We start from the raw sequence: 19,949 nt of genomic DNA, 5'->3' as shown, positions 1-19,949 counted from the left end.
GTTTGTTTTCAGAGCTACTGTGTGCTGTTCTGTTGAAGATAAATTGTTTTACTACTTGAACTCTGAGTTATGTGTCTTGCTCTTGAAATCAGGAATTTTTGCCATTCTGGTTTTAACTATTGAAAAGACCAATCTAAACCTTGTAGGCTTGAGTGAGTATTTGATTATTTTCTGAGTAACAAGTTATTTAAAAGCTGAGCGACTTATGAAACAGAAATTAATTCTGAGAAAACAGAGCACACTGTGTCTGGTGGAATGGAGAGGGAGGAAGGAAGAATTGTGCGCTCCTCATTGACCTTCAATATGTCAAATTCAAATGTTTCCTACTCTGTTTATAATTCTAAATTGGTATACATTTAGAGGGAAAGAAACATATAGGAGTTTCTCTACTAGATTTGATTGATTGCCCATTTAGTCCAATATCCTGTTCTGAATATTGGACAGTACCAGATGGGTTGAAAATACATGAGAAATCTCAGAATGCAGCATGCCTAGCTTCTGTCAGTTAATAGGTTAAGCCATGGAACATCAAGCTTTGTATTTATTATCAGTCTTTTTGTTTTGTTTTGAATCATGCTTCATGTGAGTGTTTTCTCCAGACTCTTGTCTTCTCTCAAAGAGGGAAGCAGACTGCAGACCAGGAAGGTGTTTTTTCACTGAGACAGAGTAACTCCCAGCTCCCCTGTGGAAAAGCAGAACTCTCCCCCTTTATTGGTGCACTGTCACAGTGATGTGAAGACCTGCTGCTTGTTGTCTCGATTCTATAGTCAGTATTTATATGACACAAAAATCCAAGGCAGACAGAGAAGATCTTACTTGTAATAGCTGTGCATTGGCTGAAACCTGGAATTTTGAGAAACTTATTTCATGAATAGCAATGCTGGAGTTTCTGATAAAAAGCAAAACGAACCTCCTAAAATGTCTGTGTCACATTTAACTATGTATTGAATAGAGGAAGACAGCTGAGTCTCCACTTGCATGTTGCTGAATATTCAAAATCAGCACAAATATTGAGGACTGAAGAACCTTGAATGGATGGCCTCAGATGTTTTGTTCTACCTGCATTAGGCAAATGCTGAGCTCTGCTTCTCACCTTCTCCAGTTGAACTGAATGCATTATCTACCCATCACATCCACCCATCCATAATGATCATGTCTTAAGGTGAGACTCAAATAACAGCATTTATTTATTTTGTGGACCATTCAGAATGAGTTTACAGTGCAGTGCTAGACAGCTCTTTTGGATAGACCAACTGCCAATCAACGCTACGAACCTGAAGGTTCTTACTATGTAGTCAAAGATAGTGATCCCCATATTCAATTTTTCCTGAGACTCACCGTCAGGAAAGACTTCTTGCCTTTTCGTTTTGACAAGCGTTAACAGATTTGAAATCCAGCAGAGGAAAAGCCTTCTAGCTGTAGAAGTTGCTTGCCCTTGTTGCAGGAGCTGTCTCTGAGCTTTGGTTAAGAATTGTTGAATAGATAATATACAAGTACTGTTTCTTCCCTATGTATACAGGAGAATGATGGTGACATGGCAAAACGTCCTACAGAGTATCCTTTGTCCTGCATAGCGTCCGAGGAGAGCAGTGTGCCCACAGACAAACTGCAGAATGGCTGTAGCAGAAACCGTAGTGGGAACAACTAGGAGGTGCCGAAGTGGCTGTATTACAGGAAGCTGCTGAGACAGGTAAACTGATTTGGCCTGTCTCCCCTGTCTTTTTCCATCTTCATACCCTGGCATATAATATCTGCTGTCCAGCCTTCTTGTTAGCTACGCCGTTGTGACTTTGTTACACCTGTCAGGTGGCGGCCCAGGTCATTTTTCCATCGAGATCACATCTTATGCAGGCAATTAGTGTGACTTGTCCTGTGACTCAAGCAGAGAAGTTTCTGGTAGTTCATTTAGGGCAAATACCTTACAGCCAGAGAAGTGTCATTGCAACAGGTTTTTTTTAAAGGAACTAGCTAGAAAACAGAGACTATAACGTGTGATTGTGCTGTTTTAAGGCATGCAAACAGTTGCTAAATAGAATAACCCCAGTTTGTAATAGCATTACCAATTCTCTGGTGATTGCTGATATGTTACAGAGATTCTCTGCCTTGTTCTGATAGGGTGCAAAGCCCATTTTTTTGCAATGCTTGTAGGACTGTGGCTGTTTCAGGCATGGAAGTAAGAGCAGGTCATTGATTTAGCTGGTTGGTACATAGCGCTATAAGAAAAGAATTAACAACAACTGAAGGCAAAAAATTCACAGGACCTTTTTAATCTTGCTTTGTGATAAAACTCATTCTGAAGGGAAGTGTTCTTGTGGCTTTGCTTAATAAGGTTTGTGAGATGATATTTGTCTGGTCATGTAGTACGTACTATACTCTCTGGAAGGTCTGCCAAGAAAGAGTTACAGTAATATACTGGTGGCATGATACAAGCATTTGGAGCAATACCTCTGAAGTATCATCCAGAATGATAAGTTATTTCTTAGTTGTTAGCTGAGCAGTTTTAATAGTCTCTTTCATATGTTGTTGTTCTGAAGCTGAATATGGATTCAGTTATTATTAATTGTAGTATTCCCCAGTTGCTGATTCGACTTCTCTGCTGTGTTGCCCATTACTAAAGGAACCTACTTGTACTGGGATAACTGAGTTGTGACTACAAAATATGTACAGGTGTCACAAGCCTTAAGATAAACCTAGTCTTACAGAACACTGAAGATTATTCCAAATGAATACATGAAATACATGGGCTGGAGAGCAGAGGCATTAGGCCAAATTAGATACTGATGTCCCGATAAATTTAAGTGATCTCTAGCAGTTAAAAATGAAATGTGCCAACTGAAACGTCTGAAAAGATATTCCTATGTTTTATATTCTGTAACCATGGATTGAACAATGAATCCAACAAAATTATTCAAAATTCAGGGTTGCTAGCTCTTTTTGGTTTTCTTTCCTATCTGTAAGAAGTTATGTGTTAACTGATTCAACACTTCTGTTCATGAACAAGTGCCACAGGAGCCCTCATTATTCAAGTATGATTTGACAGCATGTTTGTGTAAAACTGTTGCATTTTTTTTTGGAGTGTACTGCATTATTCTTTCTTTGGGTAGCACAAAAGGGATTCTTTTGATTAGACAGATCAAATGTCTGCTGAGACCATATGAACATAATGCTGATTGCGGGCAGGATTTACCTTGGGAGCTAAGAGGATGAAACATCCCTACTACTAATTGGCACAGCCTACCCACTCTGGGCTATATGAAATTATATTCACCACGTGGCTCTGTAGCCCTTGCCCTTCAGACCAGGGCTGTTCGCAGCCTTCTGTACAGGAGGCTCTTGGGACAAAAGTGTGCATTTATAATTCTTGTTCTGTGACTGCTCTGTATAAGCTGTGCTTTGGAGAACAGTCTTGTCAGTGAAGGTTGTAGAGGCAGAACACTTTAAGAAAGTGGACAAAGAAGGGCTATGAGAATGGTCAAGCAAAATTAACTGAGAAAAACTAAAATCTCATCAGAAATGACTAAGTGATTGGAGTTTGAAAGGCAGTGTGGAGTATACAAAGCAAAAACCTCTCTGAACGAGTTTTATTTTTTATTTTGTTTTGGTTTTGTATCTTCAGTCTTCTCCTTCAGGATATCTAGCAGCATGGTTTGATTTCATGTCAATCACCACAGGTTTCTCACAGCGGGGATGGTATATGTCACTCTAGTTATAAGAAATTATTTATACCAGGACAGAAGTAATGGTTTACAGTGCATCAACTCGGATTCAGGATCACACAAGACATAATTTATGTGAGCTCTCATGACAGATAGAAAATGAACCATAGGTGCTGCTATACTCATGGAAGCCAAGACCAGACTAGAACAATTTTTTTGTGTGAAAAGGCTCTGTTAAAGGGTTTCTGTGATTTCTAGGATTGCTTTGCAGCTTATGGCTGGTATTGTTTCCTTAAAGAAGCATTTTATAACTGGCCCAGTTGAGCCTCCTGTAAAGATTTAATCTCTGGATAGTTCCAAGGGTGATTACAGTACATAATAAGTTAAAAATGTCTCAAGCTGCCCCAGCACCTCAATTATCATGCACAGATGTGCAATGGAAATAGATGCATGTACAAGTGTGAACTGACTTTTTTATTTCTGGCTGTTTCAGTAAAAGCTATGGATCTGGTTGAGAAGTTTTCAGCAAGACTCTGTAACAAGCTAATGCTGTTTTTCAGCTGAAAGCTATTACAAATTAACCTAGCCATGAAAGGAGATGGCGGTAAATGACAAGCTTTTTATGAAAAAATTATTTGAAAGGATCTGTACAGTCCAGGGTTAAAAATGTTCAAAAGCACTGGATCATAAAGACAGAATTGGTAGTTGCACACCACAGGCCTCAACAGAATTCTGCTGAAGTCAGTTTGTTGTAAAATTCAGCCAGTTTTGACTAGGGATCTAGAGTCATAGGCAACTGCACTTTTCATGCTTCCTTCTGAGAACAGTGTAGAGAAACTGGGTTTAAAGAGTGCACAAGCAAAGATTCTGGGATAACCAGTTAGGAGACAAAATTTAAAGACCCAATATATTGATGTCTGATCCAGGGGGATGTGACGTGCGAGGATTATGTGGGGAGGAGTATAACCGTGTATGGAGACTTGAGTGTTTCACGAGGAAGAAGAACCCTTCACTCCAGCACAGGGAATTTCTTGTAACTAGGAGTAGTGGCAGAAAAAGAAAACTGGAGCAAGTAGCAAGAAAAAGGCTTCCCAGTGAGAGAGAACAGAAACTGTCCCACATTGTTTCGGGAGAAACACCAGTATCCTCATCCTGGAGGATATTTAAATCCTAGAAGCTGTTGGAATTCACAGTGGAGAATGTTGCTGCTCTGACACAGAGTGGGGAGCTGAATAAAACCCTTTTATTTATTCTACTTGGAAGAAACAAGCTGGATTTCTGAATCCCAAGCTGATGGCACAAAGCCAGCAGACCTAGGAAAACATTGTCAGTGAATAAATTTGATTGACACTTTGAGATTTGCTCAGTGTGAGAACTAATGATATCACATTTTAAAAGGAGATGGTTTAGAAAGGAATGGTACTCATTGAAAAGCTCTTTAGATAAATACATAGATCTGCTTCATTTTTGAATAATGTTTCCAAGACTGACAGCTTGGACATGTGTTGTGGCTCTGACTGCTGGAAATTTTATCTATTGTTGGAGTACCATGGCGCTGGACATAAGGTCACAGCAAAATCAGATTCTGTCTTAGCACTGTCACTTATTATAAACCTCAGCAACAGATGAGATTCGAATGCGATTTCAGTGAACCTAGAGCTATGGTTTCCAGTAAACTTATTATCTGAAGGCTATTAGCAGGTCAATGAGAGTGGAAGTTTAGCACAAAATTTGATATTTGAAAACCGTATTAGAGAACCAGTTTTGTAATTCATGGTGACAAATGCATTTGTTCAAAAAGCAAGGAACTATTTTTAGCACCTGCACAGAATTCAGAAGGAAAGTAGATTGATACAGTGTGTGCAATTAAACAATCAAATCTAGTGCTTAATTAAATTGTTCAGTTATAAGATGCCACACTTCCTAAAAATCTCAGAAATAATTATTGATCATCAAATACTCTGCCACTTCTGGGGTTGTCATTAGTTGAAACTGGTGAATTATTCATGGATTTCTGGTGATCAGTGTCTGTGCCAAATGTCTAAACGTAAGTTGTTTTATTTCTTGCTGTCTCAGTGCAAGCCTTGGCTTGCTTACACTGCATGCCTGTTGCTCCAGAGTAGGACAAGTCCTGCAATCTTTTCCTGGGCAAAATACACAATAGTTTCTCTGGAAGGCAATGAATGAGAAAAGATGGTTTTAAGGTATAGAATTTATGGGATAAGGTGGTTTTTTTTGTCTTTAATAAGCTAAACAGGAGAAGGGAAAAATCCTTCACAATCACGTTGCTTTGGAAGAGAAAAGCCAACAACAACTGCTTTAATTTACCACAGTATTTGCATATTTTGCATTAGAGTTGTGTGAACAGGAGAGATTTAATCCTGCCTGTAAGCATATCTTCATAAACACATTATGAAGCCTTCCAGAAAGAATAAAATCAGCTGAAAATATACAGCCCTTGGTAGGCATATCAAATTTATTACTTCTACTCTACTCAGTGAATATTTATAATCAGCACACATTAGCACTTCTTGGAAAGAGCATTTTAGCAAACTTTACATTAAAGACCTTTTTTCTTCCTCTTGTCAATTGGGACTTATGTCTGAGCCAATAGATGTATGTTTGTGTCTTTATATGTGTGAAGAACGAACCACTAGTCAGAGAATGAGCAAACAAAGAGCAGGTTATTAGGTCAAAAACTAACTTCATCAACTATTTTCAAATTTACTTGGAGGAGTTTTCTCTCAGTGCTTGGAATCAATATTAAGTTGGGACCTTATCACATGCAATGACTGCAACAGTAGTTCTGTGGTGATGTAAAGCCAGGTTTTAGTTCTGTGATATCACTCCATGTATTAAAAGTGGCAAAGCAACTATGCTGAGACAGAGGAGTAGTTTTGTTCTTTTTTTTTTTTTCTTTCACCGTTTTCTGTAGTGCTGCAATACCTCTGTCAATTATGTAGCTCCTATAAACCTGAACTTCAGGGAAAATACTATTCTTGTTAAGCAAGCCCTTTGATTTCTGGGAAGACAGATGAGGGTTTTGGCACGTCCATGCAGCCTGCAGATACTTTATGTGGAAGATGAATTTGTGAAATTCCATCCACTTAGGGACTGTAATTATCTCTTAGTTAGAATCTTGGTCTCTTCTTCCTGTAAGGTTTGAATGGGTTCAGATACAGGTAGGATACGTGAACTGTTCTAAAACTGTTTATTTTGAAGTGAAAGAAGGCTGTCAGGAAAACAGGAAAGATGTTGCTAACTTCCCTGTCTCCTCTGGGTCTGTATGGACTATTACAGAACTGAAGTAAGGAGATGAAATGTAGGCATGAAGCATACATTTGGGACTCCAAAACGAAGAATTTGGGTCTGGGTTGAGTGACAGGTTGTTGCTTTATTTCTCTCAGGGAGATTTATGAGGAGGTATCTTTCTCCTTTGTTTGTAGAGCCAGTTTTCATAGTTGCTCCCCACCGTCGTCTTCAGATAGTTGCCTGTCTGTTGTCTACCCATCTGATCTATCTGTTGTCAGTCAAGATCTTGGATAGGAGATCTGTGAGCAATCAAGTCAAAGACAGCAGTATTGAGAAACACCTTATATTTGTCCAAATGTGTGCATGGCAATATTGCCCTTTGCACAGCAGATCCACTCTGATGCTGCTGTCACAGACCTTCTGCAGCTGCTCGCATGGGATACAGATGGCTTCTTCCCTGTAATCTCCACAGAAATTTCACTTGTTTGGTCTACTGCATGCGCACTTGATATCTTTCCAGATATATCATGTCTATGAGGGCTGAGGGGACGGGACGGTCACACACCGTTTTGTGAGGAAGCCAGAACAAAAGGTAACAAAGCCAGCACTTACTACAACACCACTGATGTGGAGCATAAAATACAGCTTTGGGAGATCACACGCCTATCATTATATCCTGGAATTTCTGCAATATGTTGGCAAAGCAAGGTTTCTATAGGTATATTCTTCCTGCTGTTCTAACCTTCAATTGCTATCAAGTCCTTGTGCAATTTTCTATCTGGAATAGTGAGTGACAGAGCTTAACTCTTCTCAAAACAGAAAAATGTATCTTAAAAAAAAATCCAGTTGCTTTTTTTTTTGCTTTGTTTGAAACCCTTGTTTTCTTCAAGTGATAAGTGTGTTCATCACAAGTGAGAATGTGTCTAGGCCAAGTTACAGCATTTGACTTCAAAGTATCATTCCAAAAGAGAGAGCCACTCATATGTCTCCCTGTAAAGAAATAGACAGGAAAAAAAAAAAATAAAGAAAATCACTACAAAGGAGAAATGGCTTAGACGTTGCAGTAACCCAGGGTGGTTTGTCTGCTCTTCCTGTGGAGAACTTTATAGCTTGTTTACTATACTGAAATCTGTCTCTCACTTTACCAACTGCTTCCCAAGATGTTGACATTGTCTAACCACATCCCCTTCATTCTTCACTGTTTTATTTCTTTTCCTGCCAGGATTGCAGAGTTTTGTTTGCGTGTTTACAATATGCCTCCTTTGTAAATTTTTTATTCAGCACAGTTTTCTATTTCTGCCTTCTAGGTTAAGGGGTCAGTGCTAAAGAGGGAAGCCTCTGTGAAAAATTTGCCTTTCCTCCATAAACATGGAGGTAGTAATTACACCCAGGTATTGTTTTAGTGGAGAGTGATGGTGCAGATATTCAAGTGGCCTCTCCTTTGTCATAGTGTTTTATTTTTAGTATCAAATATTTGAGGCCTAATAGGTAACTTAGAATTGGTGGATCAACCACAGTGATAAGTATTGTGACCCATGGAGTTATGAGACAGTTGTACCTGAAAGCCATGAAATAATGTGTGCTAGGCTTATGTGGAAGGTTGACCATGACTGGATGCCAGGTGCTCATCAAAACCGCTCTATCACTCCCTCTCCTCAGCAGGGCAGAGAGAAAAAATATAATGAAAGCATCATGTGTCAAGATAAGGACAGGGAGAGATCACTCAGCATTTACAGTCACAGGCAAAACAGACTCAACCTGGGGAAATTAGTTTATTGCCAAACAAATTAGAGTAGGGTAATGAGAAATAAAACCAAATCCTAAAACACCTCTGCCCCCTCCTTTCTTCTTGGTGTCAGTTTCACCCCCCATTTCTCTACCTCCTCCCCCAGAGCAGCACAGGGGGACACAGGGAATGGGGGTTGTGGTCAGTTCATCACACGTTGTCTCTGCCGCTCCTTCCTCCTCGCTCTCTTCCCCTGCACCAGCGTAGGGTCCCTCCCACAGGAGACAGTTCTCCATGAGCTTCTCCAATGTGGGTCCTGCCCACGTGCTGCCGTTCTTTACAAACTGCTCCAGCGTGGGTCCCTTCCGTGGGATGCAGTCCTTCAGGAACAGGCTGCTCCAGCGTGTGTCCCCCACAGGGTCACAAGTCCTGCCCGCAAACCTGCTCCAGTGTGGGCTCTTCTCTCCATGGGCTGAAGGTCCTGCCAGGAACCTGCTCCAGTGTGAGCTTCCCCATGGGGTCACAGCCTCCTTTGGGCATCCACCTGCTTCAGTGTGGGGTCCTCCATGGGCTGCAGGTGGATCTCTGCTCCACCGTGGACCTCCATGGGCCACAGAGGGACAGCCGGCTTCACCATGGTCTTCACCATGGGCTGCAGGGGAATCTCTGTTCTGGCACCTGGAGCACCTCCTGCTCCTCCTTCTTCACTGACCTTGGTGTCTGCAGAGTTGCTGCTCTCACACGTTCTAACTCCTCTTTCCAACTGCAGCTGCTGTTGTGCAGCTACTTTTTCTCCTTCTTAAATATGTTATCACAGAGGTGCTACCACTGTTGCTGATGGGCTTGGCCTTGGCCATCAGTGAGTCCATCTTGGAGCTGGCTGGCATCGGCTCTATCAGACATGGGCGAAGATTCTAGAAGCTTCTCGCAGAAGCCACCCCTGTAGCCCTGCTGCTACCAAAACCTGGCCATGCAAACACAATACAGCGTACAAGCTGAGAACAAACTTCTGGCAAGGTCAGGAATGGCCTTTGCTGTCTGCCGGTCATTGTTTTGCAATTGTTTGTGGTGATGTCAGCCTGACCACTCTAGAGAAAGGCAGCTGTTCTTCTCTTCGATGTATGGGTCCATGTGAAAACAGACTTTGAGCAGATCTGTGTTGTTCCTAAACCCATCTGTCCTGAGTTTGTTAAAGCTGTAGAGAGAAGGAAGCTGTGCTGGTTTTCAAAGGGACCCTGGATTATTTTATGAAGTGCAGTCCTATGTCACTTATGATGCTCAGGAAAATTAACAAATCTCCCCTATATTCATTATATTTTGCCAAGGTGAACTTTAAATTCTTGTGAATATTAAATGCTAGATTGTTTTCATTTTAGAAATTATTGTTTGCACAATGATTACAGTGAATTTCGCTAACCTATTTAAGAATTTGTTCAGTTTGAGGTCCCAGTGCTGTTGGCTCATCTTCCTTTTAAAACTTGGTGTACAGCAGTGACTAATGTACTAGTTGCTGCTTTTGGAAATGCAGGCATACTTTGTGATGAGTGTTGTAATGTTGATTAAGGAACGAAGACTGCTGATGACTACAGAAGTTACAGATAACATATTTAAAAGATACAAGATACCTGTGGTTAAATGTGACCAATATATATCCTGTCTCCTGTGAATATAGTCAGGAGCACCTTATTTCACGGCATCAAGTCTTGAAAAGTGTGCGTCCTCACTACTAACAGCAGAAAAGGTCAGAGTTTAACGAAGTACTTGGAACAAATATATAAAACTGTACATTGCAGACCTGTGAGCTCAGATGGTTAAGAGGTTTTGTTTCTGAAGTCCATTTTTCAGAGCGAATGTCACCTCTAAAATAAAAATGAGCTTGTTTCTTCAGGAAATTCAGATTTCCTAGTGCTTTTTCATGCAAAACCCTCAGATATCCCAGTAAGCTTACTAACATGACAAAAACTTGAGGGGTATGAAATTACCCAAGCCAAAATGAGGCAAAAAGCTCTGAATTCAGTTACAGGCAATTGCAATCTGGTGCTTGTCCCAACAAGGTAGTGTGGCCAAGCCACGTGGCAGTTGCTGGCCCACATCTGGCTTCTGTTCTCTAGCCTGGCCTGTCAATGCAGGTGTTTCTGTACAGCTGCTTCCATGAGAGCTTTCCTCTGACCTGAATGCAGAATGAAGTGCAAATGTGCACCTTTGGCTTTTAAGTGAGATGCCTCAAGTCTTCTGGCCCTGGAGTATAAAAAGTGCTATTGTGACTTTAGCCCAGTGATGGCTTCAGCTTACTGACATTTTCTCTGTATGTCTGGGATTGGGAGTCAACTGCTGTTGCTTCCTACCCACACCTGAGCCTCCTGAACTACCCAGGGATGAGTGTTATGAGCTTTGGAATAATGAAGTTGTATTTGCGGTACTCCTTTCCAAGATAAGACCAGGGTGCGATGGGATGGTGGGGGACACACTGCTCATGGCCTGACCCTGTGCAGGGAAGCTGAGCTGGCTGAACCCTCCAGCGGTCCATGATTTTTTCATTAAGGACGGAATCTGTTTCCATTCCCAGGAAAGTGGAGGCAGGGATGTAAGCAGTGCTTGGCCCTTAGCAATAGTCTTACAGAGCAGTGGTGCCAGCACTGCCTCTTTTGAATTCTTCTTCTTCTGATCTCTTTTACTGATTTAAACACTGCTCAGTCTAAGTGGTAGTGTGGTTTTTCTTTTCCTTCTGAAACACCAAATCAAAATAAAACCAAAACACTTTTCAGCAGGAATGCCGTAAAGACCATAAGCAGAAAGCTTTTGAATTTCCCCAGGTAAACTTGGAAAAAACCCCTTATTTCATGTTTGGTTTAACAGAATTAAGGTATTTTGCTGTAGTTGGTCCAGTCAGAACATGTCATGTCTGTTCAGTGTATGTTCAGTGTATGTCTGCATCTTCTCAACTTCTATGGTCCCATGTAGGAGTTTGGTTTTTTGCATCTCATTTTGCTGTTCTTTTCTGGGGTCCTTTCCTTAGCTGGATTATATCTATTGTGATGTAGCATGAAGAACTTCTGCCAACTGTGACTTTGTAGGAATCCTGTTACTGCTGTACATCGTGGCAGAGATGGGCTGAGCACTGTCTTGTCAGGAGGGTTAAAACCTGAGGCTCTGACGTTGCAATTCCCAGGGTGGATATGGCTCACTATCAAGACAGACTTCCAAAAAAATAAACATGTAGATGCATTTAATTTACTTTTAAGAGTCAGAGGAGTGTGGTATTTTCAATCTGCAAACTCTTTTCTATTTTGTCTTTTTTTGTACCACTTCGGAGAGTCTGAAAAAAAAAAAAAATTAATCTGCTATGTACTAGTTGTCACAGTTAGCATGTAAAAATCAGAGATCACTACTTTGGGTTACAAGCTTGATTTTACTTAGTGTTTCATTTATCAAAATATATTTCCTAAGGTGTATTTTTCTATTTAGAAATATTGCAAGGAATAGGGGAGAGAATTCTCAAAGCACTGATTAGCAGGTAATGTCAAATCATAATTCTGGCACAGCATACTAAAACTTTAGAGTCAGGGGTCTATTTGGATTTTCCCTATGCATTTTTCCCATTTATTTCCTGGTGGTAAAACTTGGCATGTATAGTCGCAGCTGGGGATCAATGATGTACCAAATATTGTTTAGATTGTTTGTGATCCTTTACAGTTATATGATTACATAGTATGACTACTGCTGCCTTTGTACTTTTATAAGCTTTCTGGCAGTTCTATAGCAGAACATTTGTGGATAAGTTATACATGTATATATATATATATGTATATATATAGTTGTTGTTGTGTGTGGTGTGGGGTTTTTTTGTTTGTTTGTTTTGGTTTTGGGTGTTGGTTTGTTTTTTTTTTTTTTTAAATCAGAGTATAAGATAGTTGGTGTTACAGTCTTGGTAAAGCCCCTGCTGCTGGGTTTGGACCACATTGCTGGATCTGGGCTCCACACACTCAACTGTCCCAGGCTTCCTGAGATGAAGCAGGTGCCAGGCAGCTGCATCTCACCTTTGTGGCTGCTGTCAGGAGGTACAGGTCCTCTATTTAGGACTTTCTCATACAATCGAGACAGTGTTTTCCAATAGCTTGGATTAGTCTTGCTTTCTCTAGACTCTCCAGTAGAGTAAGCATGTTTTCCCAAGAACCGTATGGGTTACAGCTTATTTAGAAAGGACATTAGCTATTGAAATGGGTCACCTACAAGCTTTACAAAGTTTTTGATACCAGTACTGGATAGTGTAAGAAATAGCCTGGGTACTCAAATTGTCTCTCACAGTGGCTACTTCCAGAAACACATGAACAATGTTCTAGAGATAGTTGGGCTGGATGCTTTCCAGGGCAGGACTGATCTGAGATGGTAAATCTACACTGCAGTGTGCTGCAGTGTGTGGACATACCAGTTCAGGCTGGTTTCTAGCTTTCAGGGGTCTTCATCCTTTATGCAGTATAGACGCACTCGCAGAGATCAGAGAAACAAGCTGAATTCATTTTCCTGCCTCAGCTTTTTTTTTGTTTTATTACTCTTTAGTGTTTTGGGGTTTGTATCAGTCTCTGGAACAGTCTGGTTTTGACAAGGTTTCTTCAAGTTTCAGAGGCTGGCCCTGAACTGTGAATCTAAAACTGCTAGCATGCTTCCCTGTTAAGGTGTTCCTTTTCCCTTTCTCGGGTTATATGATGAGGCTGACAAGCCATTGAAGATTCCCAGCAGACATGTATGGTTGCTTCTCTGTGGAGTGCAGCCTGACAACCTGGTTTGCACTGGATGGTAGCTGCCCTTTTCCCCATAAGTTTTCCAGCTCAGCTCATCACCATCAACAGCTAACAGCCTTCCTTTGTTAGCCTCGCCTCAGATGCAAGAGTCTTGCTAGTCATCTCCTGGGGGTTTTATCTCGATATGGAAGCACAAAAGGCATTTGAAATGGAAAAATAAGTTTCTAAAGCAGTTGGTAGACTAACACAAGGCGGGGAGAGAGAGAGAGACAATCCCTGTGAACAGCCGTAAGGCTTAGACATACAGACGTAGACAGATTTACCACATTGGCACTAATACTTTCAATCTTTTTACAAAAAGAAAATATTGCCAAGATGCTAATGTATACACATGGTAGCAATATGTTCATGAGGAAGTGTAGTTAAGTTAATTACTGGAGCTGGGCTGTATGGACTGCGTGTTACACAGATGGACTGTACGATACACAGACACTTTTTAAGTATGCAGATTCCTACTGAAGTGGCACAGCTTAATGACTCACTTGGATTAAAGCTGCTCCAACCTATTGTCCCAATAATCCAGGATTTAAGCATGCTGTAATTGTATGTATCATGCATGAAAGAGAAATTTGTAGCTGTGGAAAGTTTGACACTGCTCCTAGCTACTTGGTTTTCTGTTTTCTTTATGCCCAAGAGCCAAAGTTTGAGTCTCAGCTGTGTTTGTCACACACAAAGGTTGATTCCTTTCCTTACTCTCACTATTGCAAACTAGAAGTAGCTCTGCTGAAGTACATGGAAGGGGAGCCAGCTTGGGTCTCTTCAGCAGTAAGATGCTGCTTGTCAGTGGGATCTGCTTAGTGTCTTGCACTGCAGGTTGCCACACATGAGCCTTGCTTGTTTTTATTCCCTGTCATAGAATGATTTGGGATAATAGGCAGACCCCATCTGTTCCCATTTTAGGATGCTTTGCTTTCTTTTTCAAAGTCTGCCCATAAATAAACACACAGAGAAAAATACTAGGGTGTGTAGCACACACAATGGGGTTAGTACAGAAGGTCATGTTTCATGTCTACCAGCACTGACACGCTCAGCTATTGCAGCATATATTGTACCTGCATCCAGTATCACCTATGCAGCTCCTTCAGGCCTAAATTGGAGTGTTACTAGAAAGGGCTGGGTGAATGGAAAATTAACTTTCTCCAGGAGCTGCTCTCTTCCTCTCAGGTTAAGTCAGGGCATCTCCATAGCTGCACTATGTTGTTGTGCCAGGTTCATACTGAGAGTTTCTGTGAGTCGTGTGTAGATTATGGAGGTGGTGTGTAGGGCGAGAGAGTGTGTTAGGTATCGTCTGGCACACACAGGGCTGGGAAAGTAGAATTACTAAGTGAGAAAGACACCACTTCATCCTTACTTTTGGCTGTGGTAGGGTGGGGAAGGGACTTTCTGGGTTAAGGGGGGCATCCTCCATGGTGCAGCTGTCATTGAAAAGGGTTTTGTCAAGGCAGAGGACAAGGCACAACTCAGGAGGATGTATTTGCAGCTGCCTGCATGCCTGTAGCATTTCCTTTACTCCACTGCGAATTTCGCCCTGTGGCATTTTAGGATTTTCCTTATCCTGAGGTGACAGTTTGTTGCAGCCAGACTTCTCATATCAGATTAGCATTCCCTGTAAGCGCTGTGGAATGGAGGGCTGTGAACTCAGCCTGGTGTGAGTCATTGTACATCGGTATTACCTAATTCTTAGAGTATTAAGGTAATTAGGAAACACGAGACTTCACAAAAATAGACAGCTCGTTGTACTGAGAGTATCAAAGGCGTTTCTTCTCTCATGTCAATTTGAACAGTGCTCTTGGCTACTACATTACAGTAATCAGCTTAGCTAAATTTGTTTTGCACGTCTGATGTTAATGAATGACTGCTTGTTATTCTTTTAGGTTGAAATCCACTGCATCTGCATAAAACAGGGAAGTTAGCAGTCAGACTCCAGAAGTTGCAAGGCAGACCGGGGGGAAGGAGTTGAAATCCCCACTCACAAGAAGCGTGGGGCTGCAGGAGAGCACCCGGTGCGTGTCACTCTGGGCTAGTGCAGCAGCCACATGTCTATTGCACCCAGGTGTGAAGAGCTTTGGGATCTGCACAAATGTGGATTATGGCCCCATTAAATCTTGGAAATGGTTCCTTTCCGGTTATGGCAACTGTTGGAGGTGTAATGGTTGTATGTTATGGTGCCTACGTGAGTGGGCCATTTGTTCCTCTCCCATTTACCTCTGCTCCAGGGTGGGTCTTACAGTATGTGGGGCGTGTGCTGTCATCACTTATCGGCATTTTCAAATGTGGTAAAATGAAGAAATGCCGAAAAAATGAAGTCTTTGGTTAAAAACACACTTCAGCTGGATTGAGACAGTTCACACAAGATGGAATTGCAGGCTTTTTCAGATGTGTTTCTAGTTGATCCAATTTATAATCTGTCCCTGCAAACATGCCATTTCTAATGGGTTCCATATGCCTCTAAGCCTTCCTGTTATTTCCCGCTTTAAAGACTGCTCTGTTCAGCAAGATGTCTGCCACTCTGCAGCTTGTCTAAGAGTGTTTTTTCTTTTTTTTACGCAAACGAACTGGAAGAGGGCCTAGCATTGGATGTCACTTTTACAGTCATTCTTCACACCTAACCTTGACCTCCATTCTGATTCTGCTGATGGCAACACAAAAAGTCTGTTTAAAACACATATGCTAATATAAACAAGGGAGGTTGAGGTGTTTTGGGAACCAGAAGTGGCCACAACAATAGGGACTGCATGAGGAGCTCAAGGTGTCCACTTACTGGTGCTACTATCTATAGTGCTACAGTGCTTATCATTTTCCTCAACCATACAGTTTTGTTGTGGTGTTGTTGGTGTTTTTTTTTTTTTTTTTGTTTGTTTGTTTGTTTTTTTTTTCACTGTCTCTCTAAACTGCTGTCATGCTGAATTATTTCATCCTGGTTCCAGAGAATGGTTCTGTAAATACTCCTCTCAGACACTTTTTATGGTCTATGAGTATGGAGGGGTTTTGAAAGACCATTTCTTCTTTATTGTCCACACATTTCCCCATCTATTCCCTATTTTGTCGATGTCTCCTCCTCCCTACGTTTATCCTCCATTAACATCATAAGGCACTGATGAAGGATGCCAAGGTCACTCCTGTGCCAGCAAGCTTTTGCAGCTATGGACAGTCACGTCTTAACAGTTTGATTTTCCTGAAGAGGAGATTACCAGGAAAAATATCACTGCCAGCTGAGCTCCTGAATCCCTGTAATTTTCCTGTTGAAATCAGGGAATTCTGCAAAGTGAAACACCTTGGCCAAGACTGAAGTCATTTCCCTTCTGTGTCATTTTCAGTATCTAACCAAAGAGGGTTTTCTAGTTAATAATCTGCTAAATTCCAAATTAATGAAATTAGTGTTTGAGGAAACTTGATAAGATGGAAGAAGTGGGGAGCTAAACTGCCTCTGGCAATGTCTTCCCATCTCATGTGGCCTTTCTTCCTCATGTCTCTCATCTAATACCATTTAAAAGACACACCTCTGCTTAAGCCACCTACTTAGTCTTGTGATGGGAAAAATCAGTTAGTATGTTGACATATGAAATACTATTTTTATTTCATATCAGACTAGCTGCTACAGCTTGTAAAGTGCCACGCTAGGCATTTTGCAAACAAATTGTGAACAGGACTCCCTGCCAACATAGAGTTTATGATCCAGACAGACAAGATAGACCAAACACAAGAGAAGACAAATGTCACCTTTATTTTGTGTCTGTGGAAATTGGAGCCCTGAGAGAGTTTCTTCAAGGTCATGGAAGGATTGATTCCGCAATTCCCAAGTCCTGAAACAACACTTTAGTCATTAGACAAACATTTCTTCTAAAATCCTGTATAAGTTCCTCAAATTAAATTCCCCACAGAAAGTAGAATTTTGAATTAAGAGTTGACTTTTTAAAGTGAATTGCAAACTCAGAGGAAGACACCTACCTATTAAAGAGCCATTAAAAAATCAAGTTAGTCTCCTGAGGAGGATACTTTTTAGTTGACATAGAGCAATCCTGTTTGGATTCAGTGGGCCCAATTCTTTACTGTATTTGCAGTTTCTGTATTCTGAAATAACCAAGTTATACAAGCTTATTACTATCTAGAGCTGTGTGGGCTTGCTCCATGTGAACATTCATTGTCTAGCAGCTGGTAAGTTAATGAGGAATAGCAGAAACACAATTTTGCCCTTTTAAAAAAAAAAGTAATATCCTCTCCTGCAAACCTAAGATTATTAGCATGACATGTGGTTTGGTTTGTCTGAAATCTGAAAAAGGGGAATCAAAACTTCCATGAGCTACCTGTGAAAGTAATATATGTCAGGCGTGTAGAACACAAGCCAATCCACTTTTCTTTGACCTGATTTGTATTCAGTGGGAACAGTAAAGGAACTTAATCCAGACCAGAGAATTATCCAGCTGTTGTGAAGTGGGTGGGAGGGGAACAATTCTTTTAAAAGGTTCCCAGATATTCATATTTATATATTCCATCTAATAGGTATTTAATATTGACAAGAATGTGTCAGTGACAAATTAGTTCTGGAATATAATGTGTTAAATCTTGCATAGCCATCACTAATGAGGACTGACCTTTGCAGCAATATATACAGTCAGTTTATTAAAGCAGGGACAGAACAATCTCTAGGTCTTTGGTCAATCTAGGTTGCTCAGGGCTGAGGAATTTCCATTTAAAATATCTCTTCAGGTGATAAAGACTGATTCAATAGAGATCAGCTAATAAAGAAAGTGCTGGAAGCTACTATTAAATTCTAGCTTCTGTCAGCTTAACAGCAAAAACTTTTAATGAGGAAACCATTAAAGTTGACCTAATGAATCAGAAATGCTTTTACTTGCCGGCTAATTATAGAGTGCCTAGAATATCTTTCAACATATGTAATTTAGAAAATACGAATCCGTTGAGTCCCTCTGCTCTCGAAGGAAACCTGTTGCATAGCAGAAAACTGGAAAATACTCTCCTGGGAAAATGTCGAGTTTGACCTGGATTCACCAAGGAATCTCCATGGTCAGGTAGACTGGGTATAGAAGACATGCAACCGGATGAAATTGGTGGTTGATATGTATAAATACTACTTTGTGTAAAGCACTATGCTTGTGGAGGATCACATTAGGACATGTGATGGATAAGAATGACTGCTGCATGTGTCTGATCTGGAAAACAGTGTTATGATAATGTCCTAATCAGTAAAACAGAAAATATATCAAGACATCCTGTTTGTAAATGCAATGTAAGGTGAATCATCAAAGGATGTCACTAAAGATAAGGTTTGCTGTTTGGTTAAAATTTTTCTTCTATTAACAATATATTCTGGCAGCAACATTTTTTTTTTTGTGACCTGGGGAAAGTTCATTGGTATTACAGTAACATCCAGAAATCCAAGCCTTGATTGGGCAGTGAAGAACCCAGCTAGCGAACACTTTCCACTAGCATTGTGACTTCCTATTCTCCTCTTCACAAAATCTTAATTTCTGAGTAGACAGGATAGATAAAAGAAGGAAACTACTTCTGTTTGGCAAACATGATGAAGCACTTTATCAAAGGCTGCAACGCAAAGTTGCATTGGAGCTAGGAACAGAAGTCAGATTTTTGGAGGTCTTAATTTGAAAATTGAACCGCAGGCCAAGTCTATGTGTGGGGGATGATTTATGATTATTATAATCTGTATTTTTGTATGAAACTTCCTCTGTTACTAGGTCCAGTCTGGGGTTTTCCTTTCGATTCCTAGCCTGCAGAGAATAGACACATATAAAACGTATTTCCAGCATATTCAAGGTCTTAAAAAACCCTCATAGACAAACGTAAGGTGTTTGGGGTTTTTTTATGTGATTTTTCAAAATGTGATTCACAGTAAAAATCATACCCTGGGTTATGTAAATTGGCAGTCTGAGAAAACCAAGATGTACAACATACTGTAAACAGAGACCCTTGTGTCTGTGACTTGCACAACCCTAAACTCCTTCCCTCTCTGATTAAGAAACAAAACCTTAACTTAAAAAGTGAAAGGTGCACAAGTTGTGCATGCAAACTAAGTGAGATGTGGTGGAAAGGGCACTGCAGTTTTAAACTGTAGCAAAATACAAGCAACTATTTAGAACCAAAGCCTCCTGTTTTCAATGCAGTGCTGCACTCTGATTCGAACATTTAAAAACTTCTATTTAAGAGAATAAAACATAAAGTATCTACTTGCTTGGCTTCTGGTAGATTACAGTGGTTTTAAAGCTTAGCAAGGACCCCTAGAAGGTAGGAATTATTCTCTATTAAAGTAACAGGTTTACTCTGGATGCTTTATAGAACAAGAGGCACATCTGATGATTTCCTTTTAAATTTCTTCAGTTAGTATCAAGCCAGCTAACCTGGTCAGTGCTGCTGTATGTTCCAGTAACCTGCTGAGGGATATGGTGTTGATGCTAAGGCTTAAGATGAGTGAGTTCTTTAGAGCAACCATGTCTTCAGTAGGAGGGGGTGGTATTATACCATGCACTGGTTCCAGTACTC

This window comes from Caloenas nicobarica, chromosome 5 (genome assembly GCF_036013445.1).
Source record: "Caloenas nicobarica isolate bCalNic1 chromosome 5, bCalNic1.hap1, whole genome shotgun sequence".
NCBI lineage: Eukaryota > Metazoa > Chordata > Aves > Columbiformes > Columbidae > Caloenas > Caloenas nicobarica.
The sequence above is the reverse complement of the archived record's forward strand: the minus strand, read 5'-3'. Positions refer to the sequence as shown.